This window comes from Astyanax mexicanus, chromosome 1 (genome assembly GCF_023375975.1).
Source record: "Astyanax mexicanus isolate ESR-SI-001 chromosome 1, AstMex3_surface, whole genome shotgun sequence".
Classification (NCBI taxonomy): domain Eukaryota; kingdom Metazoa; phylum Chordata; class Actinopteri; order Characiformes; family Acestrorhamphidae; genus Astyanax; species Astyanax mexicanus.
In genome coordinates, this window is record NC_064408.1 from 84,616,400 (window position 1) to 84,622,601 (window position 6,202).

The 6,202-nt window shown below is 30.6% G+C and overlaps 1 long non-coding RNA gene across 1 annotated transcript; it reads left to right on the plus strand.

Annotated features, from left to right (window-relative positions):
* Positions 1 to 2,590: 2,590 nt before the first annotated feature.
* Positions 2,591 to 2,972, plus strand: LOC125802940 (uncharacterized). The gene is made up of 2 exons (XR_007439982.1): positions 2,591 to 2,680; positions 2,811 to 2,972. It is a non-coding gene; the product is annotated as an uncharacterized LOC125802940 (long non-coding RNA).
* Positions 2,973 to 6,202: the final 3,230 nt, after the last annotated feature.

Consider the following 6,202-nt stretch of genomic DNA (forward strand, 5'->3'; position numbering starts at 1 on the left):
CACAACTGGCTAAGCTTTTATTTATTCTATCAAAGCAAATTTCTTCTATGATACTATTTGCTATCTTTAGAAAACACTACAGATCTCTCTGCTTTTGGACTCTCACATTTATTTGCATGAGACAACAGGATTGAAGCAGTTAAGATGAAAGAATATGTATGGTGTGACTTGTGTCTTTAATGGCTTGTGTAATCTGCCTATTCTTTTTAGAAATGGCCAACATATAGTGTCTGTGTTTCACTAGCTTTTTCCTGATTTCTCTGTAGGTCATTCTGATGTTAAATCTTGTGGTAAAAAGTAAATGTGTGTCCTTCCTGTAATGTTTGGAAGCAGCTACACTAACCAATATTTAAAAGGCTAAAGTTGAGCGTTTTGTATATCTGGTATCAGTGCTGAAATAATGCCACACAAATGAGTAGCTAATGTGTACAAACAGGAAAGAGAAATAAAAGACATGAGACAAAATATAGGTGGAAAAAGAGTTTATTAATATTAATATGACAAATATGTACTAACAATACCAACAAAAAAGAAATCAACATTTGTTTAAAAGATGCTATTAAAATAGCTAAATCCTAAATGTTTAAACTCATAAAAAGGTTAAATTTAATGTTTTATAATAACTTTAAATGTTAAAAAGCTAGACATTATGTAAAATGCTAATTTTAATGCTTCAAAAACTCATAAAAAATATTTACCATTTTATCAGTTTTTTAACACTTAACGCTGATTATCATTACTGCTAATGTTTTAAAATCTAATTCCATAAAAAGCTAAATGTTTCAAAAATATGTTTAGAAGTAAGTACAACAAAAAGGTACAAACTAAACTAACTAAAAGCTAAGCACTAATTGAACTTAGGCCTGTCACAAAACTTAAATTTTCGAAGTATCATACAATAAATGGACATCACTTCAATAATATTTGATATCGTGATATCGTCTATTGTGTTTATTTGTATGTTTGTACACACATATTACAATGAAAAGTATTTTAGCCAGCAATAACAGACATATGTGTGGACTGCAGTAGGTAAAGAAAAAATATGTATTTCCAAGACTATGATTATTAAAATTTAGTTTTCTTTAAAAGGATATAATTTCTTTTATATTATATTATATTATATTTTTTATGTTTGTTGGTTCTTTTTTGTATATTCTATTATCATTATATCAGTGACATAAAATTGTCTTAAAATGACAATAATATTGATTATCACAATAATTTTTGGAACAATATATCGCCCACAATTCCTATCATGACAGGCCTACTGTGACTAGATTAATAATAATAATACTTAAATATATAATTTAAATGTATAATATTTAATAATATAATAACACACACACACACATATATATATATATATATATATATATATATATATATATATATATATATATATATATATATTTTTTTTTTTTTTTTTTTTTAATATAATATTTAATAATATTTACATTTATTTGTAAAATCACACAGAATTATTTAACATAAAGTAACTTAAAAATCATTAATTAACTCTATAAAATATAAAGAACATTTTTAACTGTAAGAAATTTAAAGAAAAAAAAAAGATATATACAATGACAATACTATTGATTATCACAATAATTTTTGGAACAATTTATCGCCCACAAAAAATTCCTATCATGACAGGCCTACTGTGACTAGATTAATATTAATAATATTTAAACATATAATTTAAATGTATAATATTTAATAATATAATAACACACACACACACACATATATATATATATATATATATATATATATATATATATATATATATATATGTGTGTGTGTGTGTTATTATATTATTAAATATTACTCAACATAAATTAAGTTAACTTAAAAATCATTAATTAACTCTATAAAATATAAAGAACATTTTTAACTGTAAAAAATATAAAGGAAACTTAAGAGAAATAGAGAGATATATACAGAGAATAAATAAAGGATACTAAAGGATACTGGTGACTCAGACGCGAAGTTTCTTGCGTGGTGGTTCCCAGACCTCTTCTGTGAGCGCGATGCAGGGGCCCTTGTGTTCGTTGTCCCTGTCTGACGGAGGATCCAGCTGTCTGCAGGCAGATGTGGCAAACCTAAAGACAAACGACAATAAACATAAGACAAAACAAATATTATCTCTGGACTATTTTAAATTAAAAAGTACAGTAAGAAATGAAAGTTTTGAGAGTATTTGAATGTTAATTGTTAAATCTATGTAATGAGAAAATTGATGGTTAATTGTTCATTGTATTATATTTTAATTCTGTAATCTTTAATAAAGTCCATTTAAAAAGCAAACCTGGTCTTCAGGTAGAGTCTCCAGGTCAGTTCCATGAAGAACAGGTGTGCAAGATGGCTGCGCAGACGCCACACCCAGTACTCGAACCTGTCCTCCCACGCGATGGGAAAGAAAGAGGGGTAGAACAGACCTGCAAATAAACAGAAAAACACAAATAACCTCATCAGTGCTGCTCAAACCATCTAAACTCATTTACTGATCAGTCAGGTACAGCTGCATATGTACAAAGAGAACCAGATTAAAGAACGAAAAATAAGGAACTCACCGGTAGCTGGGAAGTAGAGGCGCTGAGACATTCCATCCGATCCATGCACGGGAAAGGATGGACAGAGGAACACGAAAGCCACTGTTGGAGCCGATCCGGGCACTGTAAACAACAATATCAGATATTTTACACATATTTGCAGTATATTTGAACTGAATGTATTGAATGGATACACAAGGGAGGGGGGGGGGGGGGGGACATGTGAGATTAGTGTAGAAAAGCTGTTTCTTATAGTGAAAAACAACACGACCGGTTGGTCTGGGGAAGTAGGGGTGGTGCTCCTCCAGCCAGTCCAGGTAGTCCAGCAGCTCCGGCCCTGAAAAAAAAAACTGGAAAAGGCATGGTGAAAAAACCCTTATAGAAATGAGTGAAGAAATGTGTGAGAATAAGCGAGAATGTGTAAAAAAGAAATAGTAAAAAATTTGTGAAAATGTGTGAGAATGAGTGAGAAATGTGTAAAATGTAGTGAGAAATGTTTAAAAAATCTGTAAGAATGTGTAAAATGAGTGAAATGTAGTGAGAATGAGTAAAAATGAGTGAAAATTAGTAAAAATTTGTGAATATTAGTAAAAATGTGTAAAATAAATTGAGGATAAATCGCAGATCAAAGTCGCTTGTTGTTTAGCCTTGAACCTCTCAGTCCAATCTGAGCTTCAAACATTCATATCTAAACATTTTAAACCAAACGGTTGCTTAGTAACACAAGGCGTCTCAGGAATTAAATAAACAGACTTGCCAGGTTGTGAGGAGACCTATGAAATCCGTTTATTTAGTTAGTTAGTTAGTTAGTTAGTTAGTTAGTTAGTTAGTTAGTTAGTTAATTTTCGGGGGGGGGGGGTTACGTTTTTTTAGGCCTAATGCGGTCAGGCGATTAAAAAAATAATTAATTACATGCTATGTTATTTATTTATCTAAATGAATCACCTTCAGGAATTTTAAACTGTATGATTTAATTTAATTTTAGCTGAGGAGAAAATAAATTATTAAATAAGTGGCACAGACTTATAATCTACCTTTAATGAACAACTACCTGTAATCAATTAGTTAACACATGCTGTAAATACTTTATATCTCTTACACATACCAGAAGTTATTATCAGGAGGTTCTAGGCTAATTACATATATGTCTTAAAAAGTAACTACACTCTAATACATTTTTCACATTAATATCTGAAATATGTTGCTCTGTAATAATAAAATATAACATCCCTGCTTAAAATATTTAAAATAAGATGCAAATATTAAAAGAATTTATATATTTTCCATATATTGATCATATGTTTACTTAGTGAGGTCAGAATGAAATAAAGTGCTCCCAAAAATGTTTTTTATTATATTATTGAATACAGTCCTCGATTTTAGTCATCTTTAAATTGATATTTTCTACTTTTATTATGAAAAATAAACATGGCAGATTAGCCTAACACCTAACTTTCAAGGCTAACGGCTAACTGGTGACGCTAACTGGCGATGCTAACCGCTAACTGGCAAGACTAACGGCTAACTGATGATGCTATCGGCTAATTGGTATTGCTAACTGGCCATGCTAACAGCTAACTGGCGATGCTGTGATGTTTGATAACGTGTATTTGTGAATTATAGCTGTAGTTCCGTCCTTATTGAACAACACCGGAGTGCCGCCAGTGTCTGAACTCTAGCTAACAGCTGAACTCAGCAGTAGTGTTGGAGCGTGTTGGAGTCTGGATGTTGGTGTTTCCTGATTTCAGAATGATCTTATTGTGCTGTTAGATATGATTTATAAACGTTTAATATCTAACCACCTTCGGATAGCTTGTAACTGTTTTACTTCATCTTATTTCTTCATTTATTTCTTCTCTTAGTTTACTTCTTTACTTACTTTTGTTGTAAAAAGAAAATGAAAGATGGGTTTCCCCCCACCCCTCATCTGGGGCACAACTCCCCTACGTGTTCGTTTTGATGGAGAGAGTCGCAGACAGGTGGAGTGAAGTTGAAAGCAAATCAAGTATTTATTACAAAATACTGAATTCAGGAGAACCAATACATACAAGACAGTTAACAGCCGTTAGTTCGTACAGAGTGCACCAGTCGATGATTGATGGCCGTTAGTTAGGATCATGCAGTGACCAAAATGCCTTAAGCGTGAGCTAAACAAGTCACACAATAGATTTCATATGTTATATGCTAATATGTCAGTAACACGTGGTTAGTACCCCATACAATAGATCCTATGTGTTAGTTAAATGCCTTATGTATCATGTGGGTTAGTTTGTCATATAATAGAGTCTGTGTTAGTTACATGCCTGATCAAGCAATGTTTAACTATATGTGTAAAGAATATATATTGTGAGTATTGGTTAATCTTCTATATAAATGTGTATAAAATACAATGTTTCACACAATGATGTAGATGCTAAAGTTAAGTAATCATTATTGAAGGATATTTGTCAACACACCCAAGGTATAATAAATGGTTAACTCTTCACTTTCTTCTTTATTTCTTTTTTATTTCTTTCAGTATTTTATTTTTGTTTTGTATTATCACTCTTATTATTATTAGTTTATTTTATTATTGAACATAATAATTGAATATAATAATAATAATAACAACAACAACAACAACAACAATAATAATAATAATAATAATACTGTACTATATACGTTAGATTTGGCTTGTTTTTTACTGTTTTTATTTTATTAATCTCTACTTTTTATCATTTTATCTTTTTTTAAGCGTTTAACCCTTTGTATGAAAATAAAGGTTGATTGATTGATTAATGATTTGTGTATGATGTCTGTACATTACTCTGCTCTTCAGTTATGAAGATTAGAACACCAGCACCAGGTTACAGTGTCTAAAATAAAGTAAATCAGCACTAGGAGGCGCTCTAAATCGTGTTCATGTTTTAATACCATAGAGTGTAAGTTATATAAGAATGGACAGCACCATAGATAACTTACACTGTGTTACGGTAAGCTAAATAGCTCACTTGGTTAGCTCGTCATGGAAACTGTGTTATGGTAAGCCAATTAGCTAGCTAGGTAAGTTAGTCATGGAAAATGTGTTTAGCTAATTGGCTAGCTAGGTTGGTTAGTTATGGACACTGTGTTATGGTAAGCTAATTAGCTAGCTAGGTTAGTTAGTCATGGAAAATGTTTTTAGCTAATAAGCTAGCTAAGTTATTTAGTAATGGAAACCGTGTTAAGCTAATTAGCAAGCTAGGTTAGTAAGTAATGGAACAAAGGTACTTTTTCATGCTAATGTATAACTATACAACTAGGAATGCAACACATGCTACAATATAGTGGACAGTAAATTATTTTTGTCTCGCTCACATAAATACATATTTACAGAATATTTTTGTGATTAATAAATTGATTGTTTAATTAAGAACCACTTCAGTTTCTGAATCAGTTTCTCTGATTTTGCTATTTATAGGTATATGTTTGAGCAAAATGAACATTGTTGTTTTATTCTATAAACTACGGACAACATTCTTTCCCAAATTCCAAATAAAATATTGTCATTTAGAGCATTTATTTGCAGAAAATGAGAAATGGATAATATTAACAAAAAAGATTCAGAGCTTTCAGACCTCAAATAATGCAAAGAAAACAAGTTCATATTAATAAAGTTTTCAAAAAGA